The following is a 19,716-nucleotide window of genomic DNA, read 5'->3' on the forward strand; positions in this document are numbered from 1 at the left end:
TCTTGCGAGGCTTTTCTTGGTTTGGTAGGCGAATTTGAATGTGTCCACATCTTTGATTGTTCTTTTGTCTCAGGGTTCACGTACTTAATCCAGGTTTCGTCACCGGTCACGATTCTGTTCAACAATGGTTCTCCTTCGTCCTCATAACATGACAGAAAGTCTAATGCAGAGGCCATTCTTTGAGTTTTGTGGTGGTCGGTAAGAATTTTGGGCACCCATCGTGCACAGAACTTACGGTAACCCAATCTTGCTGTCACTATCTCGTACAAGAGAGTCTTAGAAATCTGTGGAAAACCAGTAGACAACTCCGACATTGAGAAACGTCGATTTTCACGAACTTTTGCATCAACTGTCTGAACGAGTTCGTCAGTCACCAATGATGGTCTACCACTCCTCTCTTCATCATGAACGTTTTCTCGTCCACTTTTAAATAAACGTACCCATTCACGGACAACTCCTTCACTCATAACTCTTGGTCCGTACACGGCACAAAGCTCACGATGAATAGCTGCTGCAGAATATCCTTTGGCTGTAAAAAACCTTATGACAGCACGCACTTCACATTTGGCGGGGTTTTCTATTGCAGCACACATTTCAAACTGCCACAAAAACTAAACTAGCGCAAGTACGACGTTCACTCGACCACGGCTTGATGCCGACTGACCTGTTGAGTGCGTGAACGCACAGATGGCGTCGCTACTCCCCCCACAACCCGCACTGTGACCAATCGGAGGTTACTTTCTGAACCGTCCTCGTAGATTCAGGAGCAACTGATCGTATGTAAAATTAATATTCTTGGTTCACCATATACACAGAAATTCCGGAAAATGCATTCCTCCTCTTGGATCTGGAGACATTAATATGAAATGAGTGGAAGGAGAAGCCATCAGCAATGTTTTGTGTTTCAGAATTAACCTACAATCTATTTCATTTGGGAGCAGCCCTTGATAAAGGTATGGCATATCAGTCTGACAACATTATGTGTAAATTTTTAAAGGATGATAGTGTTGAGAGAGAAATGGCAAATTATTTAAAATGAAATTTAAGTTTGTACCAAATCGTGAGTGGTGTGGAAATGATGCTGGTTGTGAACTTCTTTCTTTGTGGCACAAGAGGATGCCACATCAGAATATCATGCAAATTAAACAAGTTTTGTCAAGTACCAACATAAATTTTCAAGATCAGAAGTTTGCGTGTGAGGACTGCATTATCCATTTCCATCCAGTGATACAAAATCAAAACTAATAGGTGAGCTCATACATGCAGATCTGTATGATAAAATACAAGAAGACTCCATGGGTGGTGTAGAATATTTCTTGATGTTGTAAGATGACTATAGCCACTGGAAAATGGTTTACTTCATCGAGAATAAATCAGACACAGTTGAATGTTTGACAAATTTCTTTAAACTGAGTGAGAAACATTTGTGCAGAGGCATAAAGACATTAAGAACAGATAATGGTTTAGAGTCTTGTAATCAAGAGGTTAACAATTTGACTAACCAGTACGGAATTTTTCATCAGAAAATAGTGTCATACAGTCTACAACAGAAAGGAGTTATTGAAAGGGAAAATAGAACTGTTGTTGAGTTAGTAAGGACTAGCATGCTTGCAAGTGGACTGCCAATTGAAATGTGAAAAGAAGCTGTGAATTATGCAGTATCCACACTGAACTGCACCAAAACAAGTAAAGAAAGCAGAGTTGTGTCATGTGAGCTGTTGCTAGTGAGAAAACCAAACATAAAATACTCAGAACTTCTGGTGAAGAGATTTATATCCATGTTCCTGAAGAGAAGAGACGAGAAGAGACAAAAATGGAATGCAAAGACCGAGAAGAGGTATTTTAAGGGTGTTTTGTTGCTTACAGCCATAACACCAAAGGTTATCACATGTGGTTTCCAGACTGGTGACAAGTAAAACTCCACAGAGTTGTTACTTTTACTGGAAGACTCTTTAAAGAAAACTGCAGCACACATGGAACATCAAGACCAAGAGCAGCGGAATTTTTCATACCTGAAAATAAGTTATCACCTGTAGAAGACAACCTTCAGAATATTCGTGTGATGCAGGCTTCTACAGAACTGTATGAGGAGACAAAATTGCATATTCTGATGTTATCAGTGAACAACAGGCAGTAACAGACAAAGCTGTTTAGCCTGACAGGAAATATCAGTTATGAGATCGCAGATCATTAAGATTGCAAGCAAAACATGAGAATCATGTATCTGTTTTAGATACTGTTGAACCAGAAACATATGATGAAGCAGTTACATGAGATGAGCAGAGAAATGGAAAGATGCAATGAGTGATAAAATCAATTCCTTGGAAGTTAACCAAACCTGGACATCAGTGGAGTGACATGCACATCACCAAGTCAGTGATAACTGTTGGGTGTACAAAATAAAACATTCTAACAGTGATGATGTTCCACATTTCAAAGCTAGACTTGTGGCTAGAGGTTTCAAGCAAGTTGCAGGTATAGATTACCTGGAAACTTACAGTCCAATGACTAGACTTGATTCAATTCGTATAGTGCTATCCATTGCACATCTAGAAACTGGTGTCTTGAACAGTTTGATGTCTGAACCACTTTTCTTTATGGAAATATATCAGAAAACATTTACATCAATCAACCAAAAGGTTTAAAAGGTAGGACTGATCATGTGTGTAAACTAAATCGAAGCTTGTATGGCCTGAAACAAACTTCCATGTGTAGGAACAAATTCTTCTCAGCAGTTTTATGCAAGGTTGGACTTCAGCCAATGAAAGCAGATCAATGTGTATTCAGCAATCAGGCACAGATAATCCATTAATCTTGGCAGTGCTTGTGGATGATGGTCTGGTAGCTGCTAAAGATCCTGCTACTAGCAACTTTTTGCTAAGTGGACTAGGAGGAGAATCTGACATCACATCCAGAAAACTGGGTACCTACTTGGACCTGCAAGCTGAACAATTAGCAGATGGTACTATTTTTCTGCACCAGTAGGCTTATGCCAGGAAGGTTCTACGCTGCTTCAGGATGGAATATGCTAACCTTGTAACAGTAGCTACAGATTTCCATCATCAGATGTGTGCTGGGGAGAAGAACATGTCCAGTGTTCCATATAGGCAAGCTGGGGTAACCTGCTGTATTTGTGAATGGGAACATGGCCAGACATTACTTTTGCAGGCGATAGTGCCAATCAGCAACTTGAAAAACCAATGAAAATCCATTTCAGTGCTGTAAAACTGTAAAAAGGATCCTGGAATATGTTAAAGGCACTATGGACTTTTTTTTCCTTCAAAGCAGGAAAATCACTTTCATGCCTACAGTGATACAGACTAAGCTGGTGATGTCAAAACTAGATCCACATCTGGTATGTTGTTAAAGCTTGATGTATCCACTATTACCTGGGGTTCAATAAAACAGAAAGTGGTATAGCTTTCTACAACTAAGGCTGAATACATTGCAGTCAGTCAGACAGCGAGAGGAATTGTTTGCGTTAAAACTTTCTCAGTGGCTTGGGTTTGTTTAGCAAAATAAAGACAGCTATGAAAATTGACAATTTAAGTACTGTGAAAATTATTAAAAAACCAGAGTTTCATCAGAGAAGCAAGCATATTGATGTATGTTATCATTTTGTGCCCAATAAGTACAAGGAGAATGAGTTTGTACTGGAGCATGTTTGATCCAAGGACCAGCAGGCTCATTTACTAACTAGGCAATTAATAAAGGTGACACTTCAGGCACAGATGAAGATATTTAATATACTAAGAATTCAGGACATTTGTAAGAAACTTATAAACACTAAATAATTTGTGTCCTCTTTAATTGGGAGTGTTGAAATGAGTAAAATGGAAAAATTTATTTTTTATAAATGTTCTGGAGTGCTACATTCATTTTCTTTGCTGTGTGGTTTCTTTGCAGCCCATTATCTTTGTATTTCTCATAACAAGTATTTAGTGTTCTTCCAATGTGTTGTGTGTGTGTATTGCAAAATAAAATCCAAGTTAATCACGTCTGATGTATTATTTGTTAATCCAGAAAGAATCGGTTCCAACAGAATCCTGTCAGATATGCTTCCCACCACAACTTTGGCTGAGCTGGTTGTTGTTGTTGTTGTTGCTGTGGTCTTCAGTCCAGAGACTAATTTGATGCAGCTCTCCATACTATTCTGTCCTGCACAAACTTCTTCATCTCCCAGTAACTACGGCAACCTACATCCTTCTGAATCTGCTTAGTGTATTCATCCCTTGGTCTCCCTCTATGATTTTTACACCACATGCTGGGTGGTCCTTCGATGCCTCAGAACGTGCCCTTTGAACCAGTCCCTTCTTCTAGTCAAGTTGTGCCACAAATACCTCTTCTCCTCAATTCTGTTCAGTACCTTCTCATTATTTCTGTGATCTACCCATCAAATCTTTAGCTTTTTTCCATAGCACCACATTTTGAAAGCTTCTATTCTCTTCTTGTCTAAACTAGTTATCATCCATGATTCACTTCCATACATGGCTACACTCTATACAAATACTTTCAAAAAAGACTTCCTGACACTTAAATCTATAGTCAATGACAACAAACTACTCTTCTTCAGAAACACTTTCTTTGCCATAACCAGTCTACACTTTATATTCTTCCTACTTTGACCATCATGAGTTATTTTTCTCCCCAAATAGCAAAACTCATCTACTACTTTAAGTGTCTCATTTCCTAATCTAATTCCCTCAGCATCATCCGATATAACTCGACTACATTCCATTATCCTCGTTTTTCTTTTGTTGATGTTTGTCTTATGTCCTCCTTCCAAGACACTGTCAAATACATTCAACTCTTCTTCCAAGTCCTTTGCTGTCTCTGACAGAATTACAATTTCATCAGCAAAACCTCAAAGTTTTTATTTCTTCTCCAGGGATTTTAATTCCTACTCTGAATTTTTCTTTTGTTTTCTTTACTGCTTGCTCAATATACAGATTGAATAACATTGTGGATAGGCAACAACCCTGTATCACTCCCTCCTCAAACACTGCTTCCCTTTCATGCCCCTCGACTCTTATAACTGCAGTCTTGTGTCTGCACAAATTGTAAATAGCCTTTCGCTCCCTGTATTTGATATCTGTCACCTTCAGAATTTGAAAGAGAACACTCCAGTCAACATTGTCAAAAGCTTTCTCTAGGTTTACAAATGATATAAATGTAGTTTTTCTTTTCCTTAATCTATCTTCTAAGATATGCCGTAGGGTCAGTATTGCCACATGTGTTTCAACATTTCTACAGAATCCAAACTGATTTTCCCTGAGGTTGACTTCTACCAGTTTTTCCACTCATCTGTAAAGGATTCGCACTAGTATTTTGCAGACATGACCTTATTAAACTGATAGTTCAGTAATTTTCACACATTTTAACACCTGCTTTCTTTGGGATTGGAATTACTATATTCTTCTTAAAGTCTGAGGGTATTTTTCCTGTCTCATACAACTTGCTCGCCTGATGGAACAGTTGGAAGAGTTTTGTCAGGGCTGGCTCTCCCAAGGCTATCAGTAGTTCTAATGAAATGTTGTGTACTCCAGGGGCCTTGTTTTGACTTAGGTCTTCCAGTGCTCTGTCAAATTCTTCACGCAGTATCATATCTCCCATTTCATCTTGATCTATGTCCTCTTCCATTTCCATAATATTGCTCTCAAGTACATTGCCCTTGTATAGACCCTTTATATACTCCTTCCACCTTTCTCCTTTCCCTTTTTTACTTAGATCTGGTTTACCATATCAACTCTTGATATTCTTACAGATTGTTCTCTTTATTTTTCCTGTAGGCAGTGTCTATCTTACCCCTAGTGATATATGCCTCTACACCCTTACATGTGTCCTCTAGCCACCCGTTCTTAGCCATTTGGCACTTCCCGTCAATCTTATTTTTGAGATGTTTGTATTCCTTTCTGCCTGCTTCATTTACTGCATTTTTGTTTTTTCTCCTCTCATCAATTAAATTCAGTATCTCTTCCTTTACCCAAGGATTTCTACTAGTCATCATCTTTTTACCTTCTTGATCCTCTGTTGCCTTCACTATTTCATCTCTCAAATCTATCCATTCTTGTCAATCATTCCCTAATGCTCTTTCTGAAACTCTCTACAACTTTTGGTTCTTTCAGTTTATCCAGATCCCATCTCCTTAAACTCCCACCTTTTCTGCAAATTATTCAGTTTTAATCTACAGTTCATAACTACTAATTTGTGGTCAGAGTCCACATCTGCCCCAGGAAATGTCTTACAATTTAAAACCTGGTGGTTCCTAAGTCTCTGTCTTACCATTATTTAATATATCTGAAACCTTCCAGTGTCTCCAGGTCTCTTCCACATATACAACCTCCTTTCATGATTCTTAAACCATGTGTTAGCAATGGTTATGTGATGCTCTGTGCAAAATTCTACTAGGCGGCTTCCTCTTTCATTCCTCCTCCCATTCCATACTCACCTACTACTTTTCCTTCTCTTGCTTTTCCTCACATCAACTCCCAGTCCCCTATGACTATTAAATTTTCATCTCCCTTAACTATCTGAATAATTTCTTTTATCGCATCATACATTTCTTCAATCTCTTCATCACCTGCGTAGCTAGTTGGCATATAAACTTGTACTAATGTGGTAGGTGTGGGCTTTGCGTCTATCTTGGCTACAGTAATGTGTTCACTATGCTGTTCATAGTAGCTTATCCACGTTCCTATCTTTCTTATTCAATATTAAACCTAACTCTGCATTACCATTATTTGATTTTGTATTTATAACCCAGTGTTCACCTGATCAGAAGTCTTGTTCCTTCTTCCACTGAACTTCAATAATTCCCACTGTATCTAACTTAAAGCTACCCATTTCCCTTTTTAAATTTTCTGACCTACCTGCCTGATTGAGGGATCTGACATTCCATACTCCGATCCATCTCGCAATAATGATGTCCTCCTGAGTATCCCCACTTGGAGATCTGAATGGGGAACTATTTTACCTCTTGAATATTTTACCCAAGAGGACACCATCATAATTTATCCATATGGTAAAGCAGCATGCCCTCAGGAAGAATTACAGCTGCAGTGTCCCCTTTCTTTCAGCCATTCACAGTATCAGCACAGCAAGGTTGTTTTGGTTAATGTTACAAGGCCAGATCAATCAATCATCCAGACTGTTGGCCCTGAAACTATTGAAAAGGCTGCTGCCCCTCTTCAGGAACAACACGTTTGTTTGGCCTATCAACAGATACCCCTCCATGCCCCTCCATTGTGCTTGTACGTACAGTACTACTATCTGCATCATTGAGGCATTCAAGCCTTCCCCATCAATGGCCAGGTCCATGGTTCATGGTGGGGCTGATCTGGTTATTGTTGAGATAAACAACAGGAATTGCTGATTCTTTCTGTCTATACATTTTCTCATTGAACAAGTTTTCAAAGAAGAAGAAGGAGAATGCAGATAATTTGTAAGACAATGTAAATTTGGAAAAATTGACTACCAATTGTGCCAAAAATATTTGAAGAAATCTTTATCCAAGTGGAAGAAATGGATTTGCAGAATAATGTGAAATAACCATAACCTATGATTATTTCCAGCAGCCTGCTACAGGTAGTGATAAAAGATTCTGGGTTAGTGAATATATTTTTTACAATTACAGATTTTATTTCAAGAATATGTATTCTTATGTGAGTTACTGGAGAAATGTGATCTCATCAAAATTGTCAACCAGTTAAGACCTCCTTTCTGGTTCCTCACTTCAGGTTTAGTGACGTTTTCTGGCGTCAAGTGATGAACAATCTGTTGATTCTGGACAGCACTACCAGTGACAGTGCCTTGGCGTCAAGTGATGAACAATCTGTTGATTCTGGACAGCACTACCAGTGACAAAACAAATGAGAATGTGGCACTGGATGAAAGGATGGCATTATTAGACAAATTTCCTGTTCTTATGACACATTTTTGTCATTGTTTTTTCAAGCATGTATAAAATGTAATTTTGAAGACAAATGTATTGAAAAGATACTTCATCTGCTAATTCACCTGTTTTGAATTTCAAATAAGAGCTTCCACACATGCTCATGTTCTGCTCTGAATTGAAGTTGTTTCTGAAGAGTATTCAGCTGCAAGAATTGCATACACCAAGCAGGTGAGTCATTATAGTCACGAATTAGTACAGAAGCATCAGTTACACAATCATTGTAAGACATGCAGAAAAGAGAATAAACTCTGCAGATACAATCTTCCTTGTGAACCCTGCTGGAATAAAATAGCTCTGAAAATGGTGGAAAAAATGCTATTTGCCAATTACACCTGAGACGCTGGTGAGTCAATGGTGAGTTACTATACTCCTGACATTCTGAAGCTATGCAAGCCAATGTGGACATTCAATTAATTGAGATTGGTATTGCCATTTATGTTTCAAAATGTATTGCCATACCTGAGAAAGACAAAATCAGCAAAAATATTCAAGTGGCTGTAGGAACAGATCCACAAAAAGTTAGCTTTTGTTTGATCACATGCAACATTCTGAACAGTTGAGAGGTTTCTAAACAAAAAGCATTTGCAAAGCTTTGCAATCTCAAGTCATATTACACTGTGTCAGATTAATGTGAGTAAAATCTGTATATGGAATATGCCTCCAGTGATTCTCCTGACAATGTTCAAAATCTATGTACTAGCGTGTGTCTAAAATTAATCACTGCAGCAGTCAGAACTCTGTATACTGCCACACAAAGTAATATTTAACTCACAGAATGTACTAGCACTTCAGTACTCCCTGACCACACTGGTGTTGACTTCGGTACCAATACATATACTGTTTATATATATATATATATCTGTCTGGGATAATTTCATAAGCAATCAATGATTATGCCCGAAAAAGGTGAGTAGGTGCCTTGCTTGTATTGGAACTATATTACTCCTTTTAAGTACACAAAAAATTATGTATGTACGTGCATACTGTGATGTTCCTTTGATTGGTTATCATGATAATAAGAGGTGATGCAACATTTATTCTGCAGCTGCGATTTCTTGTTCATGTGGTTCACCTTGTTATTTCTTCACACTCACCACTATCTCTCAAAACAAAGTGTCATGTATTGTGCTCTTCTTAACAATGACTGTGTGTAATAAAGATGGCTCATTATTCAGAACATCACAAATACATTAATATGGACTATGCCAGAAAACTGTCTGTTCAAGTTAACAGTTTCGAATTCAATATCAGTATAACAGTTATTCTCTTGTCCACATGATGTCATTGCACTTTGGCATGCATAACAGTGATGACACATCGTGGAATGGAAGTAAAGGGGCTTGGAAGGTTGCTGGAGGGAGTTGGCATTACATCTGCACACACATAACATATAATTCCTACAAATTCTGGGAATGGGTGCTATGAGTTCTGACACCACATTCAATCACATCCAGATGTCTTCAAGTGGGTTCAAATCTGACAAGTTGTGGAGGGAAAGGGGGGAGGGCAGAACATCAATTGAAACTCACCACTGTATTACTCAAACCACCCCATCACTCTCCTGGCATTGTGACATGGTGCATTACTTTGTTGAAATATGCTGCTGCTGCCTGTAAACTTGAGCGTCATGAAGGGGTGTATGTGGTCCACAACCAGTGTACAATACTCCTTGGCTATCATGGTGCCTTGCATGAGCTCCACTGGACACATGGATGCCCACATGAATGTTCCCCAGAGCGTAATGGAGATGCCACCAGCTTGTATCCATCTTGTACTACAGGTGTCAAGGAGCTGTTCCCCTGGAAGATGACAGATTAGGGCTCTCCCATTGGCATGACAAAGAAGGTATCAGGATTCATCAGGCCGTGTAATGCTCTGCCACTGTACCAACATCCAGTGCCAATGCTCATGTGCCCATTTCAGTCACAGTTGCCAATGTCATGATGTTAACATTGGCAAATGCATGGGTCATTGGTTGCAGAGGCCCATTGTTAGAAATGTTCAGTGCACTGTGTATTCAGACATGTTTGTATTCTGCCCAGTAGTAAAGGCTGATGTTAGTTCCACCACAGTTTGCTGCCTGTTTTGTTTTACCAATCTGTCCAGCCTGTGACGTCCAACATCTGTAATGAGGGGTGGCTGCCTAACCCTATGGCGTCTGGATGAGGCTACACTTTGGTTTTGCCCTGTGTTGGTGACATTCACCACAGCACTTCTCAAATGCGTGGCAAGTCATGCAGTTTCTGAAATGCTTGTGCTGAACCTCCACGCCATCACAATCTGCCCTGAGTCAAACTAAGGCAGATCATGTGCCTTTCCGAATCTACACATGGATAGCACACTCACTGATACTACATGTACTGTGCATGTGTCTGAGTAGCAGACACTTCTTGCCAGGTAACGCTGATATCACCTGGAAAGGTTTATATCAATAGTAGGTCAGTGGTCATAAAGTTGTGGGTGATCATTGTACTTGAGCCGTGAATGGCTCGTGTTCATACCATTTATTGTTTGTCCACTTCTATTATGGTACTGCTGCCTCATTTTCTTATTCGATTTACTGGTGTCACTAGCTTCCTGCCTACTTGTCCGTGAGCAGCAGCAGCAGTGCATATTGATAAGTGCACTGTCGTACCATCTCTGGAGCGACTGATAGTATTTCTGGGTCATCGCGTGTCTGGCAGTGAGTTGGAGATGGACCAGCAGTGCAGTCGGGATGCAGCAGCAGTGAAGTCAGGGATGGAGTGCTGGTGACGCATGGACAGCCAGTGCTCAGCGACCGCTAGTGACACACATGAACTGTCCGACGGAGGGCGATTGGAGTGTGACAACCATTGGTTGGTCGTTTGGTTGGTCGTCTCATCGGCTGATATATATTTGGTCCTTACATCGTTTCTGGGCCTGGGAAACTGGCCAGTTGGCGTGGAGTAGCAAGGAAGTCGCTGTCGTGCAGAGTCGGGCCGGAGCTACTGGTGGTGTGCACGCGTGGTTGGAGTGTGAGGTGCTGCTTGCAAGTGCTATGAAGTTTGTCACACACCAATCTTGGACATGAGAGTTGAGTCCTCACTTAACCTACTATCAAGTCTCACCTGTTTACATTTCTTTGTTTGATCCTGGTAGTCACTTTTGGGACATTCCCGTGAGCAATAACGTGTTTGTTTTCAAGTTGGCTAAGATTCCAGTCGTCTTCCTGTGGAGTTTAACTTAATTTATTCCCTGTTATTGAAGTTGACCAGCAGTATCTTCTGCCTTGTGGCCATTGATGTTGAGGCCCTGGTCATTGACATAATTTTAGGCAGTGTATTTTCCTCGTCGTGTTGTTGCTGTCCAGCGCATCATGTAGTTTGACAGCTGAGGGGTTGTTGGTCATTGTGGGCCCCAATATCCTGTGTGTCATTGTATTGAAATCTTTTGGTCATTTTGCTAGTTGTGTGGAGTGGAACTGATCTTGTTAATTGGTCAGTCGGCTGTCTGTCGGTTGAGTTGCATTCATATTAAGAAGTCGTTGGACAGGCTACCTGTCTCACCTAAATGGGCATTAGTGTTACAATCCCAGGCCGACCCTTGGAAACTTCTGAGTGCCATTCTTTGTGTGTTACATAGTAATTTCCCTGTTTGGATTTTAGTTATTTGGTTGATGTGTGGCCTTCAGCTGAGTATCAATAACTCTTAAATTAATTTTCTTGTCATGCCCTTAAGGCATGAGATTGTTATTCTTTTATATGGGGCCTTCCAGTGCATGATAGAAATGACAATTGTTCCATTAAAAAAAAGTATCTTTTTGCTGTAATTCTTTGGATAATAACACAATAAACTATGTTCATAGCTCCGCAGACAGTGTAACATTTCTTATGGTGACCTACCATAATAAATATCTCCGTCGCCTATTACTTCGTAACTTACAGAGGCAAACACATTGTGAAACACCCTGTATATATGGCTGTCAAGTATTTCAAATATCTGTTAGAAGGTGGAGACTGTTATTTATATTGATCATGCCTCTCTAACATATGCATTCAAGCAGAATAATGGAGAAAGCAACGTCAATCCAATTACGTTATCTCCAATGTATTTCACAGTTTACAACAGATTTGCAACATATTTCTGGTAAAGCAAATGTTGTGGCTGATAGCTTTTCAAGGCTTGAAGAATTAGTTCCAATTAACTATGAAGAGGAAGGACGAAGAGCTTCATCAACTGCAATCTGGCAATAATACTTCCCTTGAATCAAATTACTATTTGACTCAGACGGGAAAGCAATTGTGGTGTGATGTCTTGACACAAAATATTTGACCTTATATTCCTGAACATTTCCATTATGCTAGTCTTCAACATTATCATAATTTGGCTCATCCAGACAACTGTAAAAATGATTACATCAAGATGTGTCTGGATGAATATGAAAAGGACATTGAAAATAGGTCACAATTATGTAATGCTTGTCAAAAAAAAAAAAAAAAAAAAGGTATCACAACATGTGCATTCACCAATAGGACACCTTCCCTACACTGATGAACATTTTAAAGTAATTCATCTGGATTTGATAAGGCCAATGCCTCCTTCTGATGAATATATTTATTGCTTAACATGCATTGATAGAGTTATGAATTGGACAGAAGTAATACCACTTTGGGACATACAAGCAGAAGCTGTAGCTGAAGCTTTCTTCAATTGTTGGATTACTAAAAATGTGTGTGAAATCTTATGGGACTTAACTGCTAAGGTCATCAGTCCCTTTGGATTACTAAATTTGGCACAACTTATTAATTAATTAATTCTGAGTTATTTCAAGCACTATCAAAAATATGTGGTTGTAATAAAACTCAAACTACTGCATATCATCCTCAATCCAATGGAAAAATAGAAAGATTTCATCGCAATCTGTTCACATTCAACTGCGAAATGGGCTCAAACAATACCTGTAATCCTTCTTGGACTTCGTTGCTCAATCAAAGAAAACATGAATGCTACGATAGTAGAAATGGTTTATGGTTCATCCATCAGGATACCTGAATATTTTTTTCAAGAAGATGGAACAAAAAGGGATTCAGACTTACCCTAATTTGTTTCACAACTAAAACAATATATGAACTGGCTGAATGTGCAAATAGCTCACAAAGTAAAACAGACACCATTTGTGTACAAGGACCTAAGCACGTCAACACACATATTTGTAATGGTTGACAGAATTAAAAAGTCGTTAGAACCTCCATATGAAGGCCCATATGAAGACATGGAAAGAACACTAAAATTTTTTGGACTCAAAAAGAAAGACAAAGTAAAAAATATTTCCGTCAAACGATTGAAACCTGCATATTTGCTAAACAAAGACATTAAATTGCCGGAAGATACTCCAGTTTCACCACCACCCCAGGAGAAACAATCTGAAGATAAAAAACCATGAACGTCAAGATCGGGTGACATAATTTGATTTCCCGCAAGACTAGTGGAAGTGGTACAGTGAATTGTAACCATCTTACTGAGAAGGGGGTGATTTGGGAGCAGGTTGCTCTACCATATGGTATCTTGGCGTGTGTTAGTGAGTGTTTTGACATCGATAAGGTGGGCTTGAGAGATATATGTTCTGTGATGTCACAAGAGACAAAAGAAGATTGTCTTGTTTTAGAGAGTTGTAAATGTATCATTGCCTAAGTAACATGCCGATTCGTGTCTTATAAAATTATCTAATAAAGAAGTTATAAGTTCTTATTTGTGTGTGTTTACCTTAGTTAGACACCACCAATAGCTCTGTGCAACAACGAATAAGTTACACTCAGTATCGGTACAGTACATCAAAGGACACGGTTTATTTCATCAGCACTCTGTTTGTCGGCTTTCTCGTTTTCCTCGTTATTGACACATGCGGGTGGATACAGGAATATTGTTGTGCATCTGCCAACACACTGCTGTAATGTGTGCAGTGAAAGAGGTGGGTATTGTTTCATCAAACAATAGTTTTACTCAGCAAGTTTCAGTTGACTAGTAGCACTTTAAGGATACAGGGTACTTATAAATGGTGGAAAAATCGAATTTTTTATGACTTTATTAAATTCTATAGTCTTTCCTGATTACATTGATATATACATTACAGGGTTTCAAATGAAAATTTCTAGTGTCTGTAAATGATTATATTTGCTAGTATTTACTTTTGTTTTGCTGAAGCAGTTTGTTCATGTGCTACTGAATGTTTGTTGCCCCAAGTGCTAAATATATATTTGTGAAAGTACATATCCTTTAGTGTGCAATAAATAAGAACTATACCACACATCAAGAAATTCAATAAAAGGAAATTACAGGGTAACCAGTTCACAAACAAAGCAAGCCACTCTGTTGAAAGTAATCTGTGTATCAGTTCAAATTTTTGTGTTAACAATGATGCTGTTTGTAGTGGATTTGTTGTTGTTGAGTTGGGCATCTTATCTTCTTTGATAAAAGAAATGGTGAAATGCAAACAATGTGATGGTGTAGTTTGTCTGGCAGTAACTGAACAACAAAGTAGCAGGAAGGGTTTAGCATCAAAATTAGTTGTTCGGTGTAGATCCTGCAATATATCTATCTCGAAAATGACTTCGAACATTGTGCATAAGTCATATGATGGGAATTTGAAGTTAGTGTACGCAATGTGTGCAATAGGAAAAGGCAAAAAGGTTGCCCAAATATTTTGTGGTTAGATAGACCTTCCTCCTCCTCCTCCCAGTAGGTTCAATAAGTACATAAAAATACTGTAAGGTGCCTTGACGGTTGTGCAGTAGAAGAACCCGAAAATATATTAGTGGAACCAGGGACATTGCTGGTGCACTTGATGGAACATGGCAACGTCAAGGACATCGTTCCTTGAATAGTGTTGTAAGTGCTACTTCTCTAAGGGAATGGAAAATTTGTTGATGTTGAGTGCTTATCTAAGTACTGCCACACCTGCCATAGTAACACTGAAGGACATATTGAACATCAGTGTTCTAAGGATTATGACGGTTACAGTGGAGGTATGGAGTGTGATGGAGCTCTACAAATATTTCAGAGGTCGGTGCCCATTTATAACGTTAGATGTACGAAATACTTAGGTGATGACGAGTCTAAGGCTTGCAATAAAATTAATGTGTTTAATATTTATGGTGATAGCTTGGTAACAAAACTGCAGTGTTTTGGACATGTGCAAAAGAGGATGGGTGCTAGATTGAGGAAGCTATGAAGATAAATGAAAGGAAAATTGCTATCTGATGGAAAATCTCTGTCTGGCTGAGGCAGATTGACAGAAACTGAAATAGACCTTCCTAAGAACTATTATGGACTGGCCATTAGATGAACTGCACTTCTGAATGATGTTATAGCAATGAGAGAAGCTGTATGGGCCACCTACTTTTATACGTTGTCCACAGATGACCACTGTGTTCACCGACTTTGCCCTAAAGGAGCAGATTCTTGGTGTGGTTACCAAAAAGCAAAAGAAAGTGTTCAAATATACCATCATAAGCATTCTCTCCCTGAGCCTGTTATGAATGAAAGAAAACCAATTTTTAGAGACCTGAGTGACCCTGTTTTGCGTAGTAAATGTCTTCATGGGGGCACTCAGGATACAAATAAAAGTTTCAGCCATTGCATATGGGAAAGATTACAAAGAATTTTTTTTATAGGACTAAATACATTAAAAGTTGGTGTACTAGATGCAGTGATATGTTTCAATGATGGAGTGATAGGAAATTTGGAAGTCCTGAAAATTTTGGCATAAAATGTGACTCCAATGTGGAAGATCAATTGCTTGAATGTGACAGACAATGGATGCATGTAGCTGAAAGATTCACACTTCAAGCTACCAAAGAAGCAAGAAGTGCTGAGGCGCAGTTTAATTGGACTCATATCTCCATTTGCAATTTCCCACTAGTTGTATTTTTCAGAATTCAGGTACAGATATTTCCTAAAGTTTATAAAGCATTGCTCTAATTTTTTTGTAACTTGCTATAGTCCATACTTATGTTGTAGATCTAAGCTTTATTGTACAATTAACTAAATTATAGAAAAAACAACATTTTTACTAGGACAAAAATTATAAAAATTAAAATGTAAGATGTGATATTTTTTTGTCCTTGTAATATACGTAATAGGTGGAATTAAATAGGTCTAGTACCACAGCCATCATGCCATGCATATCTCTTAAAAATTTGGTCTCCTTCAAATGTATAACATTAGATTAAATGGTACCTAAATCTGAGGAAGCATTTTGAAAAATTGCATCAATTTCTTTGTAATTTTTTTAATAACCATAAGCAAGTTCAAAAATATTCAAACTACTTCTGATTTGTTTAGAAAGTGTACTGCATTATCTAATATCAACAAAAAATCTGTAAAACATATATATTATAAACATTGCCTGAAAGAAATAGGTGTTGATTTTTACATCTTATTGATGCAGAAAAGTACCCTGTATCCTTAAGAGATATAGTAACATGTTGTCAAATGAACGGTATGTGTTATTAACACTTAATGAAAAGATTAATGTAATCGAGGTGAATGATAAAGACAAACTCTCTGTTAATTATGTTGGGTTTGAAATGCGGTAAAACACAAAATTTATGAGACTTTAAGAAACAAGGATAAGATTGGGGATGAAAGGATGAAAGGAAACGGGCAGATGAAAAGAAAGGTGAAGAAGACTGGAGATGAAGAAATTAATGAAATGGTGTGGGAATGGTTCATAAGTGCGAGAGTAAAAATTTACCTTTATCTGGATCTATGTTGCAGAGTGAGGCTCTGAAAATCGCTAAATAGCTTGGAATTATGGAGTTTATGGCATCCATAGGATAGCTGGACAGTTTCAAAGTGAGGCACAACATTGTGTGGAATGAAGTGTGTGGGGAAGCTAAGGATGTGCAGGAAAGTGTAGCAACAGAATGGAAGGGAATAATGCACAACTTAATTGTGAATTAAGATCCAAAAGGTGTGTTCAATGCCAATGAAATGGGACTGTTTCATCGTGCTCTGCCTTCAAAATTGCTAGCGAGGTGAAACGTGCACTGGTGGAAAAATGTCCAAGGAAAGACTCACTGTACTGCTGTGTGGATACATGCTTGGTGAATTGGAGAAGTCACTGGTGATCGGAAAGGTGGCAAAACCACATTGTTTCAAAAACATAGAGGTCAGTAAGCTTCCAGTCACATGGCGAAACAATAAAAAGGTGTGGATGGTGAGTGGTCTTAAGGAAGAACTGCTGGTCCCATTCAATACCAAAATGAAAAAAGTTCTCCTTTTTCTAGACAATGCAACCTGCCATCTGAAAGTAACTTCATCAAATGTGAAATTGACTTGGTTCCCTCCAGGTCCAACCAGCCTCATGCAACCTATGGACCTGGGGGTTATTTACAGTCAAGTTTCATTACAGGCAATTTCTGATGCAATCTGTTATTCTTAGTGTTGCAGAAGCTGAAAGTGCGTTTGCTCCTGCATGGTCAGTTTCTGTCCTGGGTGCAGTAAATTGGATTGGCTTGGCACTAAAGGAAATAAAACCTGAAACTGTCACCAAGTGCTTCAACAAAGCGGGGTTTGGGGTCATGAACAAGATGCTTCTGTGGCCATCGAAGTTCAAGAAAAAGCAGCAGCAATTGCTGAATTAATGGTAATGTGAAACAAGTGATTACTTTCTGTCAACTCACTCCACTTTCACTTCAGCAACAGATTTAATACAAATTCACAACACAGATGATGATGACGATGATGATGATGATGATGAAACAAAGGAAAAAGAAAAGGAGCAAAATGATGTCCCTAGAAAAATTAATACGCCTGCAGAAGCCATTGTATGCATAAACAATGTTATGCAATTTGCAGCTCACTCTCCCAACTTGTTTGAACTACTGTTCGGTGCAAAAAAATTGCCTAGAAAAAACTGTTTTCAACGGGAAATTAAAACAAGTTTCCCTCTGTGATATGTGACGAAAAAAGTGAAATGTAAAGCATATAAACATGGAAATAATATGTATGTATATACAATAATAAACGAGTTTAAAGTTTGAGTAAAACTATAGAAATGCTGTGTTATTTATCCATTAGTGTAATGGTACAGTGTTCTGTTGTCCAATATGCAGTTAATGAACATCTATTGTGCAGGAGTGAAGGTACGTAAATACTGTGTATGCATAATACCTGACAAATTTTACATAGCCCAGTGAATTCTGTGTAATCCAGGAACTTGTCCAATTTGGAAAATTATTTTAGTCTCAGGCAATTCTGTTTTGAGCAAGTTTTACTGTAACTGAAATGCTATTCATATGGCAGGAAGTTCAGAGTGATAATTGACCGTACTGTCCTTTTATGGCTCCTGAATTTGAAAGACTCCACCAGTCATTTACCTTGTTGGGCAGTGAAATTGAGTGAGTAAGACCATGACATACACCATAAGCTGGGCAAACTTCATCAGAATGCACATGCCTCAACTAAAAAGACCTATGTAATACAAGCAGATGAGGTAATTATTGCAGGTACAAATCAGTATGGGTTGCCTTCCTGTACACATTGTGTCCCTTAGTGCCACCTGCTTTGTGCTTGAATAGGACATCCAAAACAGGGAGTTCACCATTCTCTTCAGCATCCATGGTGAATTTTGTGTTGGGATGCAGAATGTTCAGATGTTGAATCACTTGAAGCCTTTCACACCCATGTGGCCACCAACAAATGTGTCATCACCATATCTGAAGATGCATGCTGGGTATTGGTGAAGCTTTTTCTAGAGCTTGCTTCTCAATATCTTCCATGAATATGTTGCCACAACTAGCGACAGAGTACACTCCATCGCAACATGTTTGTTGATAAGAGACTGTAGATTTGAGGACAAATTCTAAGAGGTTAGTCATTGTGGGGCTGAACTTCTCTCTGATCATAATAAAGGAATCAGAGAGCAGCACTCTGGTCAAGAAAGAGACCTCAGCAAAACTCTCCATAAAATCCTGGTTATGATGGCTTCTTGCCAGCAGTTTGTGAGTATAGAGGTGGACAGTGATACGAGTATAAAGGAGGTGTGATAGAACAAAGATTCTCATTCAAACATTATCACTCAAAAATAGCAGGATATATTACGCTTCAAAAATGTCTGCACCCAGTTGGACATGAGAGAGCAATGCAGTCTAACAATGTCTTTGTGGTCTCTACAGGAGCAAGATGTATGACTGTCTTACATTTCTAGATTTCTCACTTAATACTGGTTCTGGAAACTTTGTGAGTATGTGTTCCTGGGCATAACTTGATTAAATGAAGGATAGGTTTATAGAACACATCTGAAGGCACCAAGAATTAGTTAATTTGGTACTGAAGTGTGGAATAACAGTTTTAGAAGGAAACTGAGGCTTAACCGAAGTAAGCAGAGTCCAATGTAAGAAAGATGGAGTGGTTATGCAGATATGAGTGAATGTTCCGAAGAGAGACTAGGGTGGATAGCTGCATGAAACCAGTTAAAGCCCGATGAGTACTGTTTGCACAGCAGCAGCAGCACCTGCAGCTGGTTTGTCAGGGTGAGAAGCTGCAATAGTTTCTAACGTTGGCATAATGTTTTAATTCTTCTCAGATTTTCAAAACTTTGTTTGCTTCTTCAAATATTTTATCAATGCTACTTTGTCTAGAAGAAAATAGAAAGTAAAAAGACTTTTTCAGTGTTCAAGCACCTTTGAAGGTAATGGCACCTCGACAATATTCTTAGGGCTTTTCTTTGCACGTCTTTTGAAAATCATAATTTAGTTGCTTCCAAGTGTGTCAATTTTCCTTAGAACAATCTGTGTAGC

At 38.6% G+C, this 19,716-nt stretch overlaps 1 protein-coding gene and 1 long non-coding RNA gene across 3 annotated transcripts in view; one reads left to right on the plus strand and one right to left on the minus strand.

Annotated features, from left to right (window-relative positions):
- The window catches only part of LOC126260640 (uncharacterized), a 564,809-nt gene that overhangs the window by 409,291 nt on the left and 135,802 nt on the right, over positions 1-19,716 (minus strand). The window lies entirely within an intron of this gene.
- The window catches only part of LOC126260168 (uncharacterized), a 56,506-nt gene that overhangs the window by 13,482 nt on the left and 23,308 nt on the right, over positions 1-19,716 (plus strand). Inside the window, exon 4 of one of the 2 annotated variants that reach the window (XR_007546617.1) lies at positions 17,358-17,752. The exons of the other annotated variant lie outside the window; for it this stretch is intronic. This is a non-coding gene — a long non-coding RNA (uncharacterized LOC126260168). Of the gene's footprint in view, positions 1-17,357; positions 17,753-19,716 lie in introns of those variants that run through there. 2 annotated transcript variants of the gene reach the window in all.

This window comes from Schistocerca nitens, chromosome 5, assembly GCF_023898315.1.
Source record: "Schistocerca nitens isolate TAMUIC-IGC-003100 chromosome 5, iqSchNite1.1, whole genome shotgun sequence".
NCBI classification, from domain to species: domain Eukaryota; kingdom Metazoa; phylum Arthropoda; class Insecta; order Orthoptera; family Acrididae; genus Schistocerca; species Schistocerca nitens.